This window comes from Gopherus evgoodei, chromosome 15 (assembly GCF_007399415.2).
Source record: "Gopherus evgoodei ecotype Sinaloan lineage chromosome 15, rGopEvg1_v1.p, whole genome shotgun sequence".
Taxonomy (NCBI): Eukaryota; Metazoa; Chordata; order Testudines; family Testudinidae; genus Gopherus; species Gopherus evgoodei.
In genome coordinates this window covers 2928292-2954700 of record NC_044336.1, presented here as the reverse complement: position 1 = coordinate 2954700, position 26409 = coordinate 2928292, and the positions used below count along the sequence as shown (strand labels likewise).

At 47.2% G+C, this 26409-nt stretch overlaps 1 protein-coding gene across 2 annotated transcripts in view; it reads left to right on the top strand.

The window, feature by feature from the left end:
• Positions 1–800: 800 nt before the first annotated feature.
• Positions 801–26409, top strand: part of GAS7 (growth arrest specific 7) — a 112082-nt gene continuing 86473 nt past the window's right edge. Inside the window, exon 1 of one of the 2 annotated variants that reach the window (XM_030534848.1) lies at positions 801–1134. The gene's annotated coding sequence lies outside the window, so the exon portion shown is untranslated. The remainder of the gene's footprint in view (positions 1135–26409) is intronic. The other variant, XM_030534847.1, reaches the window with a different exon arrangement.

The following is a 26409-nucleotide window of genomic DNA, read 5'->3' as shown; positions in this document are numbered from 1 at the left end:
CCCCACCCTCCGCCCTGAGGCTCTCCCCCCAGCTCACCCCTGCTCCGCGCACGAGCACCCTGAGCATGCCGTGGCTGCTTCACTTCTCCTGCCTCCCAGGCTTGCAGTGCCTAAGCGGATTGGCGCCGCAAGCCTGGGAGGCGGGAGAAGTGAAGCAGCCATGGTGTGCTCAGGGAGGAGGCGGGGCAGGGGTGAGCTGGGGCGGGGAGTTCCCTTGTGTGCTGCCCCCCTCCCCCTTACTTGCTGCAGGCGGCCCTCCCTGCGCTCCCCTGCCCCAGCTCCCTTTGCCTAAATGCTGGCGGTGACCGGGGCAGCCGAAGATCTGGCTGCCGTGGTCGCTGCCGAAGAAAATGGCGCCCCCCAAATCCCAGTGCCCTAGGTGACTGCCTAGGTCGCCTAAATGGTTGCACCGGCCCTGCTGATCTGGGCCCTCCAGTCTGCATGTTCTGGTTCTGTCTGGCTTTAGATGTCAAGTGCTGATTCTGCTCCCTCTGACACAAAGTGAAATGAGGCTTCAGGAAGCTGCTAGTTTCCTTAAGGTGCAGCCTCTCACAAGCACTGTTGAAATTGTGAATTGGAAAAGGTGTTTGACAACGCCCAAGTTCACTCCCAGCTGGGAAGAGCAGGAATCCCTGCTTTTTACACCCACTCGCTCATGGCTGACTGGCTGGCGGTCAGCCAAGTGAGGTGTAGGCTGGGGTGGTGCCTCCAGCAGTGTCTGGCAGTGGACACTGTTCAGGACTGTAGGCAGCTGTTCTGTCTCTGCGAAGTGTTGCACATGTCTGCTGGCTCCTGAGACACAAATGTGTCCAGTTTGCTATCTGGCTCAAGTTACTGGCTGCATTTCTGCTCCCCAAGCAGCCTGTATATTCTCTCCAGTGTGAAGAGTCAACTAGAAACTCAGTTGTTCTGCTGGAATATCAGGAAATAAATGTCCCCAGGCTGGTTTGGATTGCAAAAACCATTGCCTTGTGAGGCATTCAGAAGTTCTTGCATACATAAGCTGATGGAAGGAATGTGTGTGGGAAGAACACGTCTGTCTGAGGCAGAAGGTGACTTGGCTGGGTACTGATGTTTGGATTCAAACTTGGGCACGTCCCTAGAAACTGTCGATCTTTGGGGGGGCAAATCCAGGTAAGCTTGAACTATTTCTGGTTTCTCTTTTATTTTCCTGCTACCTTGAAAGTCACAGTGAAATAAGAAAGAACCTGACCAGTGGATGCACCATTTGTACAATCAATGCCGAATTCCTAAGTGGCACTATCTGAGCCCAAAGCAGGGAGCATGGTACTATGCTCACCATGTTATAGGACGGGGAACTGTATCCTGGAAAAGGACATGGGGTTATGGTGGATAATCAGCTGAACATGAGCTCCGAGTGCAACGCTGTGGCCAAAAGGGCTAATGCAATGCTTGGATGGATAAACTGGAATCTCGAGGAGCAGCAGAGATGTTATTTTACTTCTGTATTTGACACTGGTGTGATCACTGCTGGAATCCTATGTCCTGCTCTGGTGCCCACAATTCAAGAAGGATGTTGATAAATTGGAGAGGGATCAGAGAAGAGCCACAAGCATGATTAAAGGTCAGGAAAACATGCCTTATGGTGACTGAGCTCCTTGAGTGTATCTATTTAGTTTAACAAAGAAGAAGTTAAGGGGTGACTTGATCACAGTCTGTAAGTACCTGCCTGGAGAACAGAAATTTGGTAATAAAGGTAATGCATCCGACGAAGTGGGTATTCACCCACGAAAGCTCATGCTCCAATATGTCTGTTAGTCTATAAAGTGCCACAGGACTCTTTGCTGCTTTTACGGTAATAGAGGATTGTTCGGTCTAGCAGACAAAACTGTAACTAGATCCAGTGGCTGGAAGACATTGAACAGTGAGGGTAATTAGCCACTGGAACAGTTTACCAAGAGTCTTGGAGGAGTCTCCATCACTGACAATTATAAAATCAAGATTGGATGTTTTTTCTATAAGGGCTGCTCTAGTTCAAAGCAGGGTGTCAGCTCAGAAAAATTCTGGAGGGTGGGGGAGGGATCAAAACTAGATAAATAAAAAAGGTGAAGGGTTAACAGTCAAGTCAGGGCAGAGTACAAAGTGGAGGACATAATAGAGCCTATAGACCTATGAAAAGGTGGGGAGGGCAAACCAAAGTCTGGGGACAACTGCACCCTTTCTCCATAATAAACGACACCCATAGTTCAAAAAGCAATTAATTCACTCTAGCTTGTGTTATGCATGAGGTCGGACTAGGTGGTTTTTCCAGCCCTACAATCCACGAATCTATGGAATGGGAAGGGAGGAGGGGCCAGACAAGGGGATACAGTGAGGTGGCCAGGCAAGGGGAACAGGAGGGGAGGCGGGGCCGGCTGAGGAGGAACAGTTGAGGAGGAGTAAGCCAGTGTGACTGATGTACTGACTCCCCTGATGTTCTTTGACACTGAATTGATCCTCTTAAAGCAGAGAGAATCTCTCTTGTGCTGGGTGGGGCTGTCGTATGCCAGTGTCTGAATGCTGGATGCAGAGCAGTGTGAGACTGGATACCTGCCCAGGATGTGGAAAAGGGCTCTGCTCTGTGATTGAGGTGACTAGGTCTGCATGAGGCCCTGATTCAGGATCACCTGTAAACACATGCTTGTGCCCTTCTCTACTCAGGAAAGCACTGAGGCTTAACTTTAAGCATATGCTTAAGTGCTTTTACAGTGAATGGTGCCTTGCTCAACTGAGTCTTATGGGTGTGAGTGTACAGCGTGTCTGCATGGTTAGGCCATCTGGGTCAGCAGTGTTGGGAAGCTGGCAGTGTTCTCCAGTTGTGTGGGTGGCGGTTTCAGCTGGAAGATGTTTGTCAGCATGTGAAAGGCTTTCCTGCTGTTGCTCTGATATGATACAGCCGTGATACCTCTCACATTAGTCAAGGAATAATACTCTGGAAACCTTGTCCACCCTGTACTGGATGAGTCACATGATTCTGACAAGCAAAAGTGTATATTGCTGCTGTTTACTGTTCCCGATTGAGGTCCAGTTAGATCAGGGGTTCTCACAAGAAATTTTTGGTGGTTTCACAGTGTGGACACCAACTATTGCCGGTGGTCGCTCTGACAATTTTTCCTAAAATATTCAATTAACTTTAGGAAAAACAAATAAATATGCATATATACATGTCCAAATCATTGTAATTTATTCATGTAGAGTTTTTTCACAAAGTCAATAATAAAAATAATGTACAGTTTTCTCTGTTCTTTACTGGACGTAAACAGAATAAAAACAAATGTGTTTTTGCATGTTCTTGTCCATTTTTGTTGTTTCTTTTGCTTTTTTTGGTTGCTTATTTTTTTAAAGACTTGCTAGCTAGTAAATCTGTTCTGTAATAAATGGTATTTGTATTTTGTTACTATCACTTTTCACAGCAGCGGACTTGTTAGCTAGCTGGGAGGCAGTGAAAAGTGATATTAATAAACATACAAATATCCTTTTTCACAACAGACTTACTCAGCCCTGGCAGGCTGGGGGACAAATTAAGCCCTGGATGGGAAGGTGGGTAGCAATCAATGTTCCCTCTAATTTTTTCCCTCCGTGTGCGGAATACATTTTATGTGCACTGAGGTAATGTGTGGGTGTGTGCCATCAGTAGAAACAAAAAACCTAGATATAATATATATATTTTAAAAGTTTCCATAGGAATAATTACTCCAGCCAGGACAGGTTAAGCATGTTAGAACTCACTACTCAAAGAATTAAATTTAAGTGTAAGAGAGAAATAAAAATTATGAAATGAATAGACCAGTCAAAAAACTAAAATAGCACACGTTGAAAAAATAAAATTACAGAGAATATATGTGCAAGAAGTAACAATAATACAAGTATGTGTTGGGAGGTGCGTGTGAAAGAGTGTGTGTGTGTGTGTGTGTGAGAGAGAGAGAGAGAGACACACACACACAGAATGTGTGTGTGTGCTGGCTGCTAGGAAGTTTCTGAGAGACGCCGTGCGCTGTCTCTTTAAGGCACTCATTGAAAGCTTTCCTGCTCCTGAGCCCTGTCCCCCCTCACCCCTCTCTGTGGAGAGGGAGAGACAGAGTGTGTGTGTGTGTGTGTGTGTGTGTGTGTGTGTGTGTGTGTGTGTGTGTGAGAGAGAGAGAGAGAGAGAGAGAGAGAGAGAGAGAGAGAGAGCTATCTACTGGGGAAGTCTCTAAGAGACTGTGTGCTGTCTCTTTAAGGCACTCACTCACCGCCCAAAGGCTCCTTCAGATCACAGCAACTCTCTCCTGCTCTGAGTCCTGAGCCCTGTCTCTTCTATCCTGGTCCGTGGAGATGGGGTGCAGGGGAAGGGGGACACCCTGACATCAGCGTCTCCCTCCTCCCCATCCTGCTCTGCACAGCCAGCAGGAGGGTCCTGGGAGCAGCTGCAAAAGCAGTGTGGCTGCAAAGCAGCAGGGAGAGGGGCACCTGAACACAGGCTGCTGGATGTGCGCAGCTCTGCAAATCAAGTGTGCTGCACTTGAATCACTCCTGGGCTTTAGTGTGACCATGCAGCTCAGAAGGAACACAGGTGGGTAGGTAGGCAGCGGGGGGTGAGAGGTGAGCTTGGGGCTGGCAATCACTGCCACAGTGCTGGGGGATGGCATGGGTTCACAGCTGGAGTCCGAAACGCGGTGGCTGGGGGGTCAGAGCCCACTGCCACACAGCCGGAGCCCAAGGCCAGAGGAGGCAGAAGGTTGTGGAGTGGGTGAGCCTGGGACCATAGTCGGGGTGAAGGCTCAAAGCCTGGGGCCAGGAGATGGAGCCCACCACCACACAGCTGGAGCTTGCTGCCTGCCACCTCAGGTCTGAAGCCCAAGCCCCACTGCCTGCCTGCTCCATCAGTGTTTGTGGCTCCAGAGGGGAACAGGGCCCTGTTGAGAGCTCTGGGGGAGGGGCCATTGCTTTGTTCCCCTCCCACACCCAGGAGGCTGTGGCCGCACGAAAAGGCCTGGGTGGCCTTATTTGAGAAACGCTGAGTTAGATGGTGCTTCATACTTTCTGTAGATCTGCTTGAGTAGGAAGTCATGTCATGTCTTTACCATGAGCTAGACAGGTGTATCTCTGCTAGAACCTGGGAACTCTGCTTGCATGTTGCCTTGATCCTAATTAAGGTCCACTTATGTGCATCATGGCAAAGTAGACTATTAAACTGTAGCATCGGAGGGATTTCTATGGCCTGCGCTATTGAGCACTGGGACGCAAACCTTCAGACAACCCTGAAATGTATGTACGCAAGCAGTCATTCTCTTTGCAGTAAACCTCCACTAGCCCTGAGAGACCAGGGTTGTAGGCTGCTCCTCCTGTTCTGGCCAGGTCCTGTACACATTTTTGTCAGACATAGAAACACCACCCCATAGTCCGCTCCTGATGCCACAGGTTCAGGCTTTATTCCCCTGCAGCAGAGCACTGCTGTCCTGGGCACTGTACTCTGCCCTTCTTGTTTCTCCAGCTACTAAGACAGTTATGGGCCTTTCTTCTGCAGCAGCCTAGGCTTATTCTCATAAACAGTTGAACCATTTGGGCTGGAATTTCCCAAAACATTCCACTCCCAAATTGGAAAATTACAGCCCAAATGGTTAATGTTTGACAAAGTTATAAGCAACTGAAAACAGAGTATTATAACGAGAAGAGTTGGGCAGCCCTAATAACAGGCAGCACTAGGAATTCCACTGGCAACAGTGAAAGCCCCTGAGAAGGCTGAAAGGGGACAGTCTGGCTGGGCTCCTTGGATGTTACCAGAGCTGTGGAGCAGTTCAGTGCAGCAAGTCACTGGGACTGACATGGCCCCAGCTGAGCATGGAGATTACCCACTCCACTGCAGGAGTCTCTGTGTGCTACACTGGCTGAGAACTGCCCCTTCTGGCCCTGATCTCTGGGAGTTCACAGCTCCTATTGGTTAGCAGCAGGGACCTCCTCCTCCTATAAAAGCCAGACCTCCCAGGGGCCCAGTCTGGTTAATAGCATAGGAGGAAATTAACCCACTCCCTCCAAGGGGAGGGGCTGACTGTGATTTAAACCAATCTCAGTGCAGGCTCTAGGTAATTTCCCTGTAACCAACCTGCCCCCTTCTATCCATCTCCCCACAGCTGCTTTTCCCCTGCTCCCCTTCTTCAATTCACTGCAACCAAGGGGGCTGTAGTGAGACGGGGAAGAGGAAACAGGATGAGAAAAACATAAACAGCACTTTGTTTCCTGGGGTCTAAGCAAGAAGAGCCCTTCTAAAGCCAGACAGTTTCCGAACTAACACTCCCCCCTCACCCCCAAGAAAACATCTTTACCAATGATGGGCTGTTTGAGCTCCCCTGGGCGCACAACTCTCAGCAGGGGCACTTATGGGCAGGCAGCAGCATCCCTGGCTGCAAAATCAGAGAGATGCAAAGTAACATTGAAGGCAAAGGAAGAAATCTCCTGACAAACTAACAGGCAGTGAAGATGCATAATTCCCACATGCTGCCAACAGCATGGTCCTGGGCAGAAGTGCAAGAGAGGCTTGTGCCACCTGGATGCAGGAAGAAGCTCTAGGGCCTCCTGTGTGGATGGTGGTAGGAAGGAGACAGAAACTTGCATCCCCTTCAAAGAGGTGCATTGAGGAGCCATCTATTATCAAATTTCTGTTCCCCATGTAGATACGTATAGACATGATCAAGTCACCTCTTCGCCTTCTCTTTGTTAATCTGAATACACTGAGCTCATGGAGTTGATCACTATAACGGATGTTTTCTAATCCTTTTCATATCCTATATCATTTCTGTGGCTCTTCTCTGACCCCCCCTCCAATTTATCAACATCCTTTTTGAATTGTGGCCACCAGAGCAGGGCACAGGATTCCAGCAGTGGCCAAACCAGTGCCAAAGACAGAAGTAAAATAACCTCTCTGCTCCTACTCGAGATCCCCCTGTTTATGCATCCCAGGCTCACATTAGCCCTTTTGGCCACAGCCTCACACTGGGAGCTGCTATTCAGCTAATTATCCCCCATGATATCCAACTCCTTTTCAGAGTCACTGTTTCTGGAATAGAGGCTCCCCTCCTCTCAGAGTGGCCTGCATTCTTCTGGGGACGGGGGCTGTGGAAGGGCTCCAAGTAGTGCAGAGATCCTGAATGGTGGCTAGCCTACCTTTCCATTATGGCAGCATTGCAGTGGGTTTGTTCTGGTTGGCTAGGCCAGACTATCCATAAAGAAAAAAGGAGAAATAAGTTGGGAAAGGAGAAACAGACCATTTGGGAAGAGGGAATAGCTTGTACCTCAACTCCACATCCCACATGTTGCTCAGGGTTCAGCTGAACCAGATATGGAACTGGTTCCCTCCCCTCATCTGCAAAGGTTTGATGGAGTGGTGGTAGAGTGTGCGGTCCCTGGAGAAGATGGCAGCCCTGATGGTGATGCTTGCTTGCCCTTTCCTTTCTGTCCACAAACTTAAACAAGCTGCCAAGTAACCCCAAGAAAAGCAGTGTCTAAAAGGTGGCAGGGTAGCTTGTGCCCTTAAAATTATATCCTTCAAAACACTGTGGTGATTCCAGTGATGGCCCCTTTTGTTCCTAGGGCCATTTTGCTGTGTGGCTCTAGTGATCTGTGCCCTCCCCAGGAGCCTTGATGCCCCCATGTCAATTTTTAGCATAACACACCCAGTTTGTTCCAGTCTCCTTGGCTGCTTATTTCATAAGCAGTTTGCCATAAGAGGCCCAGATAAGCGTTTGTTACCTTTCATCCACCTGAGCACCTTGGTGCACAGGTCTCTGTACAGCATGGCTTCTCCCATCTCTCAGCCAAAGGATGCTTTTGGAGGCAGTAGCTTGCTTTAGAGCTGGAAGTCATGTTCTCTAGCTCCCTCTGACTAACCAGAACCTCCATGCACTCAGGCTAGCCTTGTACCTTTAGTGGCTGGTCCAAAGAGAGCATCAGAGCCTATTACTGGTGTTAGTTGATTCAGTACTCTTATGGGTCAGCTGGTGGAGGCCTGTCCTTTGGTATTAAAAGTCTTTTGGTCAGTCCCTACTCACCGCTTATGTGGGGAAATTACAAAGTGATAGCTTGTGTTGGTATTTCAATTTCAGTGAACCTCAAACATCTGGCATGAGTTTTTCCAGGCACATGTGTAATAACTCCCTGTTATGGCTGGTCTATGTAGATGAAATGTAGCCTACTGCTGCTACCGGCGAGGGAGTTACATCTGCTAATTGCACAACAACTGCTTTTGGAACTTAAGCACACTCCTAACTTTATCTGCTATACTTTGATCACAACTAGTCTGCACTGGGAACTTTACTGTAGCAGTGTTTTTTGGCTAGTATGAAGTCCTGGAATCTTTGTGATGGCTTAGCATGTCATTTGGCTTCTTACTGCATCAGACAGATGCAGAGTGAACTTTCCTCCTCGCAATGCCACAGGTATCCTCTTTTTCAGAATCCTGTGCTTCAGAAGGAAATGGTTGGCCACCTCTGTAGCTAGCCTCTTCCGATATGTGAGTGATGTGTAACTTGACTTTTCTAGTAATTTCCCTCTTGCTGCACAACTGAAGTCTGCACTGGGAACTTTCCAGTTCCTGGCTGTCATTTCCAAATGTCTACCATGCTGCCATAGTTTCAGGAGTCATTTCTGTCTTCAGCAGTCCTCTTAATGGTTCGGTGGATGTGCAGGAAGCTATTAAGTGTTACTTCAGTTCACTAGCTAGACTGTATAATTAGCATGTTGTAGATGGTGTTTTCAGAAGATAGACATTTGTCTACTGCAGTGGTTTTCAACCTGTGGTCCACAGGTACATAGGCTATGTCTAAGGAGTCTGTGAAAGGTCATCATTACCATAGAACAAGGGTTTTCACCTGTGGTCTGTGGACCCCTGGGGTCTGTAGACTATGTCTAAGATTTCCAAAGGGGTCTGCCCCTCCATGCAAAATTTTTTAGGGGTCTGCAAATGAAAAAAAGATTGAAAAGCACAGTTCTGCTATATTGCATTATAGATCTAAAGACTTGTCCTGCATCTTCTAAATTACTGTTTGGTGACAAAAACCTGATGGTTTCAACCTAGAGATTATATGTTGGTTGTATCTCCTGGTGAGTTATCATATATCTCACGTAATTTTGGACATTCTTAATAGCAAAGAACACATCTCATCTTTTAAATAGTGCTCAGATTTTCCAAACACTGGTGTCAAAACTCATCTGCATTTGATGCATGCAAATGAATGCAGGTATGAGCTGTAATATGTCATTCACTTTTGCTATCTAACAATAATCTTGTTTGCAAATGTGAAATAAAAATCTTCTTTTTCTTAGGCAGACACTTCCAGACCCAAGGGAGTCTCCGAGACTATTTCTGCTCATTTATAATATTGTCTTGTAGTCCAGGGGTAGGCAACCTATGGCACGCGTGCTGAAGGCGGCACGCGAGTTGATTTTCAGTGGCAGTCACACTGCTCGGGTCCTGGCCACCAGTCTGGGGGCTCTCCTTTTAATTTAATTTTAAATGAAGCTTCTTAAACATTTTAAAAACCTTATTTACTTTACATACAGCAATAGTTTAGTTATATATTATAGACTTATAGAAAGAGGCCTTCTAAAAATGTTAAAATGTATTACCGGCATGCGAAACCTTAAATTAGAGTGAAAAAAATGAAGACTCAGCACACCACTTCTGAATAGTTGCCGACCCCTGTTGTAGTCTTTAATAGCTTCCAGTAGATGGCATTGTGACAATGTATTTTTTCTGGGACCCAATTGCTATTTAACTAGTCTGAAGTTGCATACTTCATTTGCTCATGTGTGAACAGAGGGTTGTTCAGTTGATTTTTTTTTCTCTAAGCAAGTAAGACAAAAAAGGTTTAAAAATATTTTCTTGGTCACTTCAGTAATTCCCTGAAGGGAATAGGAATGTCTTTCTTTCTTTCTTTCTTTCTTTCTTTCTTTCTTTCTTTCTTTCTTTCTTTCTTTCTTTCTTTCTTTCTTTCTTTCTTTCTTTCTTTCTTTCTGTTAATCCTCTAATATGTGGATTTTGTTTGTTTCTGCTACACACTATTTCACAACCACCTCAGTTCAACAGAAGATTCAACAGTAAATCCTTTACTCAAACCAGAAGGTATTTTTCCTTGTTACTGTACTTTGCTTATTTTACTATTGCCATGCAAGGGGGAGGAGGGAGTCTTCTGAGTGACCGGTTTTGTTTGTTTGGTTTACTTGGAGCTACTTCTTTTCTTCGCTAGATCAATACCAGGTTAAAATTATGCAGAAGTTACAGATTTAAGGCTGGAAGAGAATGCTGTCCTCCTCTAGTCTGATGTCCTGCATAACACACGCCATAACTTCTGATTTCCCTAGAGTATGTCTTCTAGAGAGAAAGACATTCAGTCTTTGTTCCTTATATTCTGTTAGGCTGCATTTTACCTTTATTGCTAGTAAAATCTCCACTAGGGGGGTTAGGCACTGATTTCTTTATCTCAGTAAGCACAAACTGATGTCTTTCTTCTCATGGGGCACTGGCTTGGATGCACTGTGCCTGAGTTGGTAATACATTCCAGTTCTAATCCCAGTGTTTCTTTCACTCATAACCTTTGGAAACTTTCATCTTTGAACTGACATTTTCCCTGTGAGGGGGCTACAGGTCCCATTAGATGCTAAGCACAGAGGATATGAGCTGCTACAGAGGCTTGGCCGTTTAGTTCAAGCTGTAAGAGGTGTTGCTTTTTAACTCGATGTAACGATGCGAGGACTCACCCCTGTGGTGCCTCCTGCTGGTCTCTCAGGGAATTAGCTTCCAGCCTCTGAAGCGCACTCTGTCGGCCAATATCTCGCTATCGCTGGGCCCTTGTGTCCCTCTCGGACCCCAGTGCCCCTTTCCACTGGGGTGCTGCCCCCTGGCAGTAACCCCACAGTCTCCGGGTCTCCCCCTTCCAGGGGAACCCCCACCCCCATCCCCACCTCACCTCAGTACATGGCTACTGCCCAGTCCCCATCTAGCTCCTGTTCACTGGGGCAGACTGCAGTATATAAGCCACTCATCACAGGCAAGGGGGGTTTGGACCTGCTTCCTCTGCCCACCCTTGGGCTGCCCCCTGCAACCCCAGTACCTATTCAGCCTTATATTAGGCCTGCAGCCTGCGGGGGCCGGGGGGTTCCAGGTCAGAACTCCCCAGCCCCTCTGGCCTTCCCCCAGCCTGGCTCCTACCTAGGTACGCTCCCCAGCAGCCAGGCCCCTCTGTTTCAAAGGTGAGAGAGAGAGAGAGTGTCTGTCTGCTCCTAACCCACTGCCCTCTTATAAGGGCCAGCTGGGCCCTGACTGGGATGTGGCCACAGCTGAGGCTGCTTCCCCAATCAGCCTGGGCTGCTTGCCACCAGCCACAGCCCTCTCTTGGCTGTTTTAAGCCCTTTATGACAGGATCGGGGGACCACCCCACTACAGGGAGCATGAGAAGAGTAGGAAAAACCAGACCATGAGTATCAAAACTGATCAGAACTTTTGTTTGAATAGCTCTCTGACAAAAAGGGCTTAGGGGAGAAAGGTGAAATTTGCCACAGAAATAGCCTTCAGTAAGGAAAAGTGCCTTTGCTTGTCCTGGAGAAAACAAATTTAATCAAGTGATGAGCCCTTGAGAGTCTCACACTGCACATGCCCAGTCCATGGGGCACAAGTGAGGCATTCAGCTCACATAAGGCAAAGCTGAGCAAGATCGAGCTACAGAAAGAAAGAAATCTCAGTAGGGTTATGGTAAGAGACTTGCAAAGACTGTGCTGCAGAGAATAAGTATCCCTGTCTCTGCCCAAAGCCTGATGCCTTCCTCAGAGAGTCAGTGGGCATGGAGAGGTCTCCAATGGACAAGTGGAGAGGGAAGGAATACTATTGGCAGAGCAGTTAGCCTCTGAAAGGCCAGGGCCTGCTGGGAAATTCATACATTTTAAGGCCAGAAGGGACCACTGTGTTCATCTAGCCTGCCCACGTGCACAGCACAGGCCATGAAATTGCTCCCAAAACCCCTAGAGCAGCTTTTTTTAAAAAGCATCCAGAATTGCCAGTGATGGAGAATGCAGCACAACCCTTGGCAAATTGCTCCAGTCACTGTTAAAAATGTGTGCCTTCTTTCTATCTTCAGCTTCCAGCCACTGGCTCATGTTAGACCTTTCTCTGTTAGATTGAAAAGCCCATAGATACTTACAGACTGTAATAGTCACCCCTTAACCTTTTCTTTGTTAAGCTAAATACATTGAGCTCCTTGAGTGTATGACTCTAAGACAGGTTTTCTAATCTTTTAGTCATTCCCATCTTCTTTGAGCCTGCTCCAATTTATCAACATCCTTCTTGAATTGTGGGCACTAGAAAGGAGGGGGTAGGAGAGTAACCTTATCATCTGGTTTGTGAGATTTACTGTCCCTGAAGTCACTGGCTCAGCTCTAGACAGGTTTGTCCCAGACCTAGATGGGTGAATGGCATTCCCTGCAGGTTATTCTAGGCACTTGCCCAGCCAGACCTCCCAAGCTGAAGCTGTGCACTAATATCTGTCAGTGAATTTGCCAAAATTGCCAGTGGATTTTAAAGCTGAAATCTACCAAATGAGGTTTGCCAAATAGATAATGTTATAGCCCAGTGGTTCTTAACCAAGGGTCGGGGGCCACAAGCAGGTTTCAGGGGGTCTGCCAAGCAGGGCCAGCGTTAGACTCATTGGGGCCCAAGGTGGAAAGCCAAAGCCCCACCACATGAGTCTGAAGCCCAGGGTCCTGAACCTGTCACTCGGGGTTGAAGCCAAAGCCTGAGTACTGTAGCTTTGTGGGGGCCCCCTGTAGCATGGGGCCCCAGGCAACTTCCCTGTTTGCTACCCCTTAACATTATCCCTGGCTTTTATTTGCAGAAAAACAGTTGTTGTGGCACAGGTGGAACATGGAGTTTTTATAGCATGTGGAGGGGGCCTCAGAAAGAAAAAGGTTGAGATAGCTATAATGGACCGGGGGTATGAAGGCAGTTGATCGGGTTTATTGTAAACAAAGCATGGTCCTACTGACCCGGATCAATTTCTACAGTTAAACTAGCAGGCTATAGTGGACCAGGGGCTGCTCTCGGGCCCCCCACACTGCAGGCAGGTGGTCAGGATCAATTCCAAATTCCTTCATATCTTGCTCGCATATGTCTTTATAGTGAAGCTTGGGACATCCTGTTGTTCTTGCTCCCTCTGATAGCGCCTCGGGTGTGCATGTCCTTCCAGCCTAGATGGCCCAGCCAGCGCAGTCGTCTTTGCTTTAGCAGGGCTATCACACTTGGTAAATTTGCCCTTTGAAGAACCTCTGTGTTAGTGACTTTATCTTGCCATTTGGTGTTGAGTATGTGGCGTAAACAGTGTAGGTGGAAACTGTTTAACCTTTTCTCCTGATGAGCATAAGTTGTCCATGTTTCCCCACCATACACAAGAGTGCTGAGGATGCAGGCTTGGTACACTAGCATTTTGGTCTTGATGCTCAGCTTTGAGTTGTTCCATGCTCTTTTAATTAGTCTGCTAAAGGTGGTGGCAACCTTTCCTATGCGAACATTTAGTTCTTCATCCAGTGAGAGGTCGGTGGTCACTGTAGAACCTGAATAGCTGAACTTTTGGACTATGTCTAGCCGGTTTGCATTTAAGGTACTTGAAGGATCTTGTGAAACTCCCTCTCCTAATACAACTGTTTCCTTGATGCTGATGGTAAGAGCAAATGCCTGAAAGGCACTTGAAAGGCGATCTATGAGTTCTTGTAGTAGATCTTCATTGTGGGCTATGAGGACAGCATCATCAGCGAACAGCTGATTAGCACTTTTTTTACTTTGGTCTTTGACTTAAGTCAGAATGGGTTGAAGAGTTTCACATCTCTATTGCTATTGAAAAAAAATGTAGAATCTTGTAATTAATGGCCATGGCAATAAAATGGCTTAAACAACATTCCAAAATACTGGTCAGGCAAGTAACGGAAATAACCAGAGAAGTAGAAGAGGTAACCCAGGCTTTGGAAGAAGCATCCCAGGCTGTCGAGCACTGGAAAGCCCAAGCTCTTTTAGCAGGGCAACAAGCAGTCTAGAGGCATGATATGCTCAAACAAATAAAGCAGGAAAATAAAAAGTTGGAAACAACTGTGGAAAACCTACAAAAGAAAGTTGCCATCCCCTGTTACCCAGCAACACACTTCAAGAGCTTTTATAATGCCTGCAGGATGGGGACAGAAATGAAAACAGGTGGCCCTAGCCAAACTAAAAGATGGAACATGGGATAAATGGAATGGATGCTGCCTTGGGGAGATGTGGAATGACCCATGGAGGCCACCATCCAATAGCCTATGGGCAGGGCTACTGCACCGCAACCACCACCTTCTGATGAGGACCAGACTTTGGAAAAACTTTCACCAAAACCTAGATCAATTCCTGTTAAAACAGGAACATTGGGTGAAGAAGAGATGGGGAGCCCAGAATTGTAAATTGAGCATGGCACCTCACCAATACCTCGATTCACCCTTGAAATCACTCCACGTATAACTCAAAGCGGATTGAAATTATTGAGAGAGAGAGAACAGGCAACTCAGAAATTAGAAAACAATCTGAAACAGTCATGGCTCCACAGTGATTGTGAAAGAAGGGATAATATTGCACCCTAATACACTATACTCCTCATCCACCTCGAGCTAGTGATTTAACAGCCAAGCTCGATGCCTTAAAAATCAATGAATTAACTGTCCTAGTAGAAGATGCTGGTCCTTCGCCTTCTGAAAATGTTAACATGTTTTTGGCACGGTTACACAAATGTACACAATTCCTAAAAGCAGTGTGGATTACCATTGTACAGGAGCCATTGCTAGTACAAACTTTGCTAGTATATTAAGTTGTCACACTGTTGGTTTTGACGACGATGTTACTCAAATGGTTCAAAAGCATTTTAAACTATCTTGTGGGTTAGCTGCATTAAAAGGTATTACAAGAATGTCAGGAGAGGCTCCTGCCAAGCTAGCTGACAGATTCAAATATACATTATGTTAACTGCAGGAAAGATGAATCTTAAGGAGTTAAAGCAGTGTTACAAGTGCTGCCTTCAGGAGTAGCCATGGAATGAATAGAGGCAGAGGAATGAACAGAGAGGGTGAATGAGCGTCACCTGGAGTACTGAAGCAGGAGAATCAGGATCTTAAAGGAGAGAAAGAGAAGTTACAAGCACAACTGCAGGCATGTATGGTTAGTAGAGTTTCTAAGGACGGAGATGATAAGGCTGTAACAAAGGCTGCTGAAGCGATTGCTCTGGCTTCTGGATTGAATGATCCTGTGGTTGGCGATCAGGTAACATAGGACAGCCCTCGCCGAGACTTGAAATGCATTTTTCAGCAACCCATGACAATAGATGTGTGGGGTTGCCCCCACTTAAGCATCCGAGTCAGGGACGGTCTTGCAGATTTTCTATTGGATTCTAATGGGGGCAGGAATCCCCATAGTAAATGACATATTTAGTGCATACTCAGTCACAGACTCTGTACAAATACAGGAAATATCAGGAAATAAGCAATCACAAACAGTAAAAACACTACTTCTCCAGTTTGGTGGCCATGCCATTCAGGAGAAGTGTGCTATCGCAGGGAGAGAAAATTTGATTGGAGCTAAAACAATAAAGCAGCTGGGAATAATCATAGATTTCCCAAACACTTGTACCCGACAAGCCCTCACTGTAAAAGAGGGGAAGGACGATGTTAATCTGATCCCCATGCGGCTTGCTAACTCAAACTATAAAAGCAATAATACCGAAAAAGCCACCTCCTGTGCTGAAAGGCTGGGAAACCTGGTGGACTGAAATACAAACTATGTGGGCTGCAGACTCGTTAGATACAAGAAAGGTACAAACTTCAGTTTCACTAGAAGGAGACGTGCATCTACACATTAAACAATATCCAATACCTCAGGAAGCAAAGAAATCACTAAGACAAATCATAGAAGAACTGGAAAAACAGAAATTAACACACAGGTGCTCAGCACCTAACCAATCTGGCCATTTAAAAAGCCAAATGGAACATGGAGATTAAATATCAACTATAGAGGGCTAAACAAAACTGTTTACGTCGGGGCCTCCCATAGTAACAGCTCAGCCTGAGCTGGCAGAGGTGGTATCCCCCGAAATGAAATGGTTTTCTGTACTGGATGTGGCAAGTGGGTTTTGGGGTTTACCTTTGAGTCCAGAATCCCAGTATCAAATGGCTTTTGTATTCCAGTGTACTCAATATTGCTGGAATGTTTTGCCTATGGGGTATTGCAGTGCACCCATAATATTCCATGTTGCTGTGAGGAACATGCTGGAAAAGGAAGGATTGTTACAAACGGGAAAGATAATTCAGTATCCCGAGAGTCAGGACCGGTGCTAGGGGTTTGAGCTCTCTAGGCGGACGGCAATTTCGCCACCCCGTGCGCTGGTCCTGCGGCTCCGGTGGAGCTGCCGCAGTGGTGCCTGCAGACGGTCTGGTGCTCCATGGAGCTGCCGCAGTCATGCCTGTGGGAGGTCCACTGGAGTCACGCAAGCAGCCGACCGTCCGAAGGCATGACTGCGGCAGCTCCACCGGAGCCGCCTGCTGCCCCCTCTGGCAAAACGGCGCCCACCATTTATTCTGGCGCCGTAGGTGATTGCCTAGGCTGCCTAAATGGTAGTGCCGGCCCTGCCGAGAGTCCAACAGAACAAAAGAGTGCCCCAGGAATTGAACAATCACCACCTAACAACTGGACACACCAACAGGTGGGACTTGGGAATTGAGCTAGGGAGTAAGGTTTCAAGTGACTGGAAGAAGGGGCCTTTTTGGAGTGACCCAGAAGCCTGGACTGGGCTGGAGAGGAGACAAGAGGCTACGAGACAGAGAGAGAGCCAGAGGTGGAGTCCATCACAGCTCGGCTGGCTCAGCAGGGCACTGGTTTGACCAGATGAACTGTGACTAAACTTCTGCCTCTTTGAGCCAACCTAAGAACTCTCCAATTTTGTGTGCTATGTGGCTGATAAGTGGTAACCCTGACCTTGATTCCTGGAGGTTTCATCACTTGAACTAGTCTTTAATTAAAGATTAACCTTTAATTCCTGGAGACTCCAGGACACCCCTCGAGGGTTGGCAACCCTAATCCCGCCCACCAGGTTTCCTGCCCAGGCCAGATGGAGGCTAGGTCTGTGTCAGCTCCCTACAACTGCCCACACAGCTCTTACCGTGGCCAGGCTGCAGCTCCGAGGCCCTGCCTCCTGGCCACAGCTCAATCGGGGTAAGAGCCACATGGGCAGCTGTGGGGAGCCAGCGTGGACCAGGCTTCCACCTGCCCTTGGTGGAGGACACAGGCCCAGGGCTCCTCTCAGGCCTCCTACATCCTGGGCAGGTGGAGGGTCCACATGGCTCCCCACAACTGCCTAGGTTCCCTGGCCGTGCTCTACCAGTTGCTGGCCTGGCCAAGTGGCAGGGCCTTGGGGGGGAAGAGGAGGGGAAGGGGGCGGGGTCCATAGCAAAAAGTGGATGGGCCAGGCCCATCTACTTTCAAATGTGGGAGGGCCATGGCCCCATGGCTCACCCTGTTCCGGCACCCCTGCCTAGGGGTCAGTTTCCCAGCAAGAAACTTTCTCCATCCCATAATGCCATCCATATCCATAATTTTTGTGCCTTTTATAACAAATTCCACAGATGATGTGGAAAAAGCTGAAATACCCCATGGTTTTTTTTGCCTCGGTCTTCACAGACAAGGTCAGCTCCCGGACTGCTACATTGGGCAACACAGTATGGGGAGGAGATGATCAGCCCTCAATGATGAAAGAACAGGTTAAGGACTATTTAGAAAAGCTAGACATGCACAAGTCCATGGGTCCAGAGCTAATGCATCTAAGGGAATTGGCTTATGTGATTGCATAGCCATTGACCATCATTTTTGAAAATTCATGGTAATCAGGGGAGGTCCCAGACTATTAGAAAAATACAAATATAGTGCCCATCTTTAAAAAAAGGGAAGAAAGAGAACCCGGGGAACTACAGCTTCGCTTCATTCCCCAACAAAATCGTGGAGCAGGTCCCCAAAGAATCCATTTTGAAGCACTTGGAGGAGAGGAAGTTGATCAGGAACAGTCAACATAGATTCACCAAGGGCAAGTCATGCCTGACCAACCTGATTGCCTTCTATGATGAGATAACTGGCTCTGCGGATATGGAGAAAGCAGTGGATCTGATATATCTTGACTTTAGCAAAGCTTTTGATATGGTCTCCCACAGTATTCTTGCCAGCAAGTTAAAAAAAATATGGATTGGATGAATGGACTATAAGGTAGATAGAAAGCTGGCTAGATTGTCAGGCTCAATGGGTAGTGATTAATGGCTCGATGTCTAGTTGCCAGCCTATATCAAGCAGAGTGCCCCAGGGGTCAGTCCTGGGGCCGATTTTGTTCAACATCTTTATTAATGATCTGGATGGTGGGATTAATTGCACCCTCAGCAAGTTCACAGATGACACTAGGATGGGGGGATAAGTGGATATGCTAGAGGATAGGGTCCAGAGTGACCTAGACATATTGGAGGATTGGAACAAAAGAAATCTGATGAGGTTCAACAAGGACAAGTGCAGAGTCCTGCACATAAGAAAGAAGAATCCCATGCACCGCAACAGGCTGGGGACGGACTGGCTAAGCAGCAGTTCTGCAGAAAAGAACCTGGGGATTACAGTGGACAAGAAGCTGGATATGAGTCAGCAGTGTGCCCTTGTTGCCAAGAAGACCAACGGCATATTGGGCTGCATTAGTAGAAGTATTGCCGGCAGATCAAGGGTAGTGATTATTCCCCTCTATTCGGCACTGGTGAGGCCACACTTGGAGTACTGCATCCAGTTTTGCCCCCCCCCCCCACTGCAAAAAGGATGTGGACAAATTGCAGAGAGTCCAGCGGAGGGTAACGAAAATGATTAGGGGGTTGTGGCACATGACTTAGGAGAGGCTGAGGGAACTGGGCTTATTTAGTCTGCAGAAGAGAAGAGTGAAGGGGTATTTGACAGGAACCTTCAACTACCTGAAGGGGTGTTCCAAAGAGGAGGGAGCTAGACTGTTCTCAGTGGTGGCAGATGATAGAACAAGGAGTAATGGTCTCAAGTCGCAGTGGGGGAGGTTTAGGTTGGATATTAGGAAACTCTATTTCACTAAGAGGATGGTGAAGCACTGGAATGGGTTACCTAGAGAGGTGGTGGAATCTCCATCCTTAGCAGTTTTTAAGGACTGGCTTGACAAAGCCCTGGCTGGGATGATTTAGTTGGCGTGGGTCCTGCTTTGAGCAGGGGATTGGACTAGATGACCTCCTGAGGTCTCTTCCAACTCTAATATTCTATGATTCTATGGTAGGGGTCTATTACAGACCATGTAACCAGGAAGAAGTGGATGAGGCTTTATTTATTTATTTATTGTTAGACAGCTAACAAAATCATCGAAAGCACAGGAGTTGGTGGTAATAGGGGACTTCAGCTGCCTAGACATCTGTTGGGAAAATAACCTGTGCCCTGCTGTGTTATCCCACAAGTTATTGTAATGCATTGGAGACAATTTTTTATTTGAGAAAAGTGAGAAAGATACTACGGGAAAGGCTGTTCTACATGTGATTTTAACACATAGGGAGGAACCAGTTGAGAATTTGAAAGTGGAAGGGAGCTTGGGTGAAAGTGATCATGAAATGATGAGTTCATGATACTCATGAATGGTCGGAGGGAAAAGAGCACAATAAAAATAATGGATTTCAGGAAGGCAGACTTTAGCAAACTCAGGGAGTTGGTAACTAAGATCCAAGGGAAGCAAGTCTGAGGGTAAAAACAGTTTAAGAGAGCTGGCAATTTTTCAAAGAGACATTATTAAGAGCATAAGAGCACACTATCCCACTGCACAGGAAAGATAGGAAGTATGGCAAGAAACCGCTCTGGATTAACCAGGAGATCTTCAGTCATCTGAAACTCAAAACAGAGTCCTACAAAACGTGGAAACTAAGTCAAATTACAAAGGATGAATATAAACAAACAACACAAGAATGTAGAGATAAAATTAGAAATGTCAAGGCACAAAATGAGCTTAAACTAGTTAAACATTCTACAAATGTATTAAAAGCAGGAGGAAGACCAAGGACAGAGTAGGCCTGTGACTCAACATGTAGAAATGGCAGAAATGCTAAAAGACTTTTTTGTTTTAGTTTTCACCATAAAGTTTAACAGTGATTGGATGTCAAACATAGTGAATGCAGTGAAAATGAGGTAAGAACATCTGAGACTAAAGTTAGGAAAGAAGAAGTTAAAAATTAATTAGACAAGTTAGATTCTTCAAGTCACCAGGGCCTCGTGAATATACATCCTTGAATACTTAAGCAGCTGACTGAGGAGTAAGCTGAGCCATTAGCAAATATCTTCAGAAAGTGATGAAAGATGGGTGAGATTCAGGAGGACTGGAAAAGGGCAAATATAGTGCTACTCTATAAAAAGAGGAATAAGGACAACCGGGGGAATTACAGACCAATCAGCTAAACTTCAGTACCCAGAAAGATAATGGAGCAAATAATTAACCAATCAATTTGCAGACACCCAGAAGACAATAAGAAGATAAGTAATAGCATGGATCTGCCAAGAACAAATCGAGTCCAATCAACCTAATAGCTTTCTTTGACAGGGTAACAAGCTTTGTGGATGGGGGAAACAGTAGACATGTTATATCTTGACTTTAGTAAGGCTTTTGAAACTGTCTCTCATGACCATCTCATAAATAAACTCGAGAAATACAACCTAGACGGAGCTACTTTAAGGTGGGGGCATAACTGGTTGGAAAACCATTCCCAGAGAGTAATTATCAGTGATTTACAGTCAAACTTAAAGGGCATATCAAGTGGGGTCTGACAGGGATCAGTTCTGGGTCCAGTTCTGTTCAATATCTTCATCAATGATTTAGATAATGGCATAGAGACTACAATTATAAAGGTTGCAGATGATATCAAGCTGGGAGGGGTTGCAAATGCTTTGGAGAGTAGGATTAAAATTCAAAATGATGTGGATACACTGGAGAAATGGTCTGAAGTAAATAGATTAAATTTAATAGGGACAAATGCAAGGTACTCCTTAGTACAATTAAATGCATACAAAAAGGGAAATGATTGCTGACGGAAAGAGCTGGGGGTCATAGTGGATCACAGGCTAAATATGAGTCAACCGTGTAACACTGTTGCAAAACAAGCAAACATCATTCTGGGATGTATTAGCAGGAGTGTTGTAAGCAAAACACAAGAAGTAATTCTTCTTCGAGTGCTGTCCCTGTGGGTGCTCCTCTCCAGGTGATGGTGCATCCCGGCGCAGTTGATCAGAGATCTTCAGTAGCAGTGCCTGGTTGGGACGCACATGCTCAGTTGCTGTCTTGCAGGCTCGTTAGAGTCTGCCTGAGCATGCGTGTCCCATGCCCCCCTCAGTTCCTTCTCAACTGTCCTCGGCTGAAGACAGGACTCAGGGCAGTGCTGATCCTCTTTCCTGGTCTCTGAAGGAAACAGTTACAAAGAACATAGAAATAGTTAGTAACATCCCAGTTTTTTTCCCCCTTAGAATAGTTACTTAGTTTAAAAAACAAACAAACAAAAAAACCTTTCTTTTCCTCAAGTTTGTCTCCTGCTAAAATGCTCTCCCCTGGCATTCCTAGTGCAATAATCTCAGGGGCATCAGGATTCAAGAAATGTGCTCCCTGTCAAGATTTTATGCCAGGGTCTGATCGACACTCATGTTGTGTGAAGTGCCTCAGCGAGACACATGTCCATGTCAAGTGTGTCCATTGTACGAGCCTCAAAACCAGGGCTCATCCTGACAGGGACCTGTGGCTGAAAATGCTTCTGATGGAGAAATCCCTACAACCGCCTCTGGAGACGGGCAATGACAAGCCCTCTCCCCCACACTCCCCAGCCTGGTCCAAACCAATTAGGAGCATGGCTTCACCCTCTCAGGCAAAGGCAGGAAGCCCAACTGGCTTTGCGCAGAGACTTTCACAAGGGTAAAGGATCTCCTGCGAGATCCTTACCCTCAGTGCTGACAGTGCCGAAGGCAGGTGCCTCCAACCATCCCAGCACCTCAGCTACGTCTCCCACGGAGCGCGGAGGCAGGGACCTGACTTCCTGTCCAGGAAGGTCTCCTCGGCACTGGTCCCCTTGGCACTGAAAATGGACCCTATGCCGACAAGAACATCAACACCGAGCCTGCCTGCCACTCCTATGGCAGCACTGGACCTCCCGCAGGGCACCTACAAGCAACCCACAGCACTGGGAACAGCTAAACAGAAGTCCGTTCACACTTGTGAATAGATTGTGCTCAGCGGAATCACAGCCCAGGGAACAGCAGCAAGAGTTCCTAAGTCAGGATGACCTCTCAGTGGCACCTCAGCCTAACTCTCTGTTCCTTGACACACACTGCTCACTCTTTGACCAGCCGCTGTACCCACCTGACCTGGCTACCTTTACTGAGAGCGAGCTTTATAAGCAGCAGCAGCTGGAGTTCTCCCCGCCTGCCTCTCCTCCTCCACCGGAACCTTTTGCACCTCAGGTCATGGCTCACAATCACCAGCCTGTTTCCCTACTTTGCCCCCACCCCTCCATGGACGGCACCTTACTTCTCTTATCCTTGGCCTCAGTGATACCCGTGGCCAGCTCCTACTGCCACTCGCCCTAATGCTTCTTCCACCAGACCACAAGATCCTTCTGTTCCTCTGTCTCCAGCTCTGTCTACTTCTAGAGCGCCTGAACCCACCCTGCAGAGGTGGGCTATGGACCATACCCTGATTCACCGACTCCTTTCTCTCCATCAGCTCCAAACAGAGCCCTCATGCCTCCATCTCCACAGAATGTGGACGACTTTAAACAATTCCAATAATTTTTTAAGAGAGTGGCACTCAGCCAGGACATCCCTTTAGAGGAGGTCTAGGACCCACAACACAGGCTCCTCAAAATCCTCCAAACCTCTGGGTCTTAAAAGATCATGCTTCCCATAAATGAAGCAGTGCTAGAACCAGCTGACACCCTCTGGGAGACACCAGCCTCTATCTTACCAACTTGCAAAAAGGCTGAACGTAAATATTGTGTTCCTACTAAGGACATAGACTTCTTATTCTCCCATCCACAACCAAATTCTCTTGTAGTAGATGCAGTGACACACAGGACAAAACAGCTGCACTACCACCCACCCCTTAAGACAAGGATCTCAAACACCTTGACCACTTGGACCGCAAGGTTTATACCTCCTCCACTCTGCAGTTCAGAATTGCAAACTATTCCACCCTACTTGCAAGCTATGACTTTGATAACTACAATAAACTCTTTGATTTTACCTCTCATATTCCAGATCACAGGAGAGCAGACTAAGTCAGCCCTTGTCGACGGCCAATTAGTCTCCAGAACGGCCCTACAAGCATCTCTAGACATGGCGGACACAGCAGCCTGCGCTACCGCAACTGCGCTACCGCAATCTTCCTGGCTCTCTGCATCCAGTATCCCCAATGACCTGCAGACCAAAGTGGAGGATCTCCTCTTTGATAAAGATAAACTTTTTCCAAAAAAAACACGACCAAGTTCTTCACACCATGAAAGACTCTAGAGAGACCCTGCATACTGTGGGCATTTACCCATCCTTTCCCAGAAGACAGTGGTATCAGCCTTATCAGAGGCCACACACACAACAGAATCATCATCCTCAGCCCAGACTGAGAGGGGACATAACAGTTTTCAAGTACATAAAAGTTTGTTACAAGGAGGTGGGAGAAAAATTGTTCTTGTTAACCTCTGAGGATAGGACAAGAAGCCATGGGCTTAACTTGTAGCAAGGGCAGTGTATGTTGGACTTTAGGAAAAACTTCCTGTCAGGGGGTTAAGCACTTGAATAAATTGCCTAGGGAGATTGTGGATTCTCTGTCATTGGAGGTTTTTAAGAGCAGTTTAGACAAACACCTGTCAGGGATGGCCTGAATCAGTGGTTTTCAAAGCCAGTCCACCGCATTTTCAGGGAAAGCCCCTGGTGGGCCGGGCTAGTTTGTTTACCTGCTGCGTCCGCAGATTCGGCCAATCACGGCTCCCATTGGGGGCTGCGGGAAGCAGAGCAGGCCGAGGGATGTGCTGGCCGCCCTTCCTGCAGGAAACCCACTCACTGCAGTTACATCCTATGTATTCCAGGCCTCAGAAATGCTTGGTCTGGCTTGTGTCTGGTGTGAGCCACCTCTCTGTGTATGTGAGAGGGGGAGCAGCTGTAATGCATTGGGATTTAGCCTTCGGCTGCCCTGCTTTTTGGGTTCTATACAGCTGAGACTAATGAAAGCTCTTTGCTTTGGCTAACTCAGTCCCTAGCCTGGACTGATTAGTGCCATGTATCGAAACCTCTGTCATCTATTTACTCTCTGCCAGTTGTTGACACTCTGCAGGAGATGCTCAGGGTTGTACTGCATCAACCCCAAAGCATGGATGGCAGAGTTCCTGTTGCCCTCTCTGTACCGTGCCCGATGGCTATCACCTTCTGGTCCTTTTCTGTGCCCTGGACACTTGGCTCACTTCTCATTTCTCATTCACTCAGGTCACGTCGCTTGTGTTCAGAATTGTTTCCCTGGTCAGGTCGCTTGTGGCCTGGTCCAGCAAGATATATTCCCTCATGCAACATCTTCAGGCTCCTTTAGCCACTCCGTACCCACTTACCACTGTGGTGATGGCATCTCTGACTGAGGAATGCTGAGTACAACTCCCATGAGAGTCGTCTGCAGAAAGCTGCAGCTCAAGAGGCAATTCCTGGTAGAGCAGAAAGACTGCAAACATCAAGCTTCCAGCTGCAGCAAAATATGGAATTGTATAGCATCTTAGTAAAACACCTAACTCCATGCTCATGGACTCAGAGTCCAAGAGCCCTGACTGAGATGGCTGAGGCAGTTCCCACCTTTTACAGCTCTTGTTTCTGCTCAGGCAGGTGACATTGGGGCTGTTTACACCCCATCCATGTTTTCATGGTTGTCTCTTATGATTATTTCCCTTTGTTTGGGCCATTTAGTTCCTTTGAGTCTTTATCTCTATGGGGTTTGCAATGGGGGAAAAAATAGGCTCCCTCATGTGGTCAAAGAAGCACAAGTGAATCGTGTGCATATGTGTTTCCTCTCAGCTTTAGGCCCCTCCCCAGCAATCCCAGAAATCACTGTTGGTGGGGGTATCCTGGAATCAATGAGGCTAGGAATGTGACAGGAAGGTCTGGCCCACCTTTGTATGCTCTGAGTCACAGGTTATCTTCCTGCGCACACTTTCCTAGCTGAGCTAGTTATATGTTCCTGTGCTTTGTGCTTCTCCTTGGAACTGAAGCTGAAGAGGCAGCAGCAGCAGAGCCATGCATCCCATAACTCTGTTCCACAAGGTGACTGACATGTATTAAGATGGCTTTGACTTTGAGGCTGGTACTGTCTTGTAGTATGAGTTGTAACCTGCTCTGCCTGCAGTGAATGGTGCCACCTTCCTTGTTTGCCTCTGGGCAGGGCCACCTTTTTGGGTTGCTGATCTGAGGCCAGGTCTACACTACAACCTTTTGCTGGCATAGCTGTGATGGTGAAGGGTCTGATTTGTAATGGATAGAGCTGTGCCAGCAAAAGCCGCTAGTGTAGCTGCTGTTCTACAGACAACACTGATCCGTACAGCTTATTTCACTCGGGGGGCTGGAGTCACGTACCCCGGTGCAGAGCACAGCTTTGCCAGCCGGGCTGTGTCCGCACTAGGAGTGCTTTGCCAGTAGAATATAGCAGTACAGTTGTACCAGAAACATGCTCCTGGCCTCTGACTCTGCGTGGCAGCCACTGCTTCTCTTGGGCCACCTCCGCACCTAAATCCATGCAGTCTGGAGGAGCTCCCGAGCCTGGGGATTCCATCCCCCATAATGGCTGTACAGCCTCACTGCATTGTTTATGTGACCCAGGGGGAGCTGCTGGTAAAAGGCCTTTGTGCCATAGCCACATCTCCTGCCTGAGGTTTTCTGTCCTCTCTCCAGGCTCCTCCTGCACAGACCCTCAGCAGTCAGAGTTTGCTGAATCCCACAGTCAGCTGCTCACCTAGCAAACACTCATGAAGATAAGGGACCATGGATTCCATGAAGCCACTGCCACCAGTCACAATCCTGGCTCCTTGAAATCACTGTCAGAGAGGGGCAGGACAGAGACCCTAGCTAGGGCTCCCCTCTATACAGTAATTCAGTGTTGCCAACTCCACATAGCAGGAAGTCGCCAGACAAACCCTGAAAAGTCGCTAGATGTGCTGTTTAAGCATGCAGACAGAGTCAAAAATGTCACTAAACAAAATTTCCACAGAATTTTATATATAAATCCATTCCATGCTCTTCTCACTACATTCTGTTGCACACAAGTCAGTGTCATTATGTCTCAGTTGAGCATGTCCAGGGCTTCT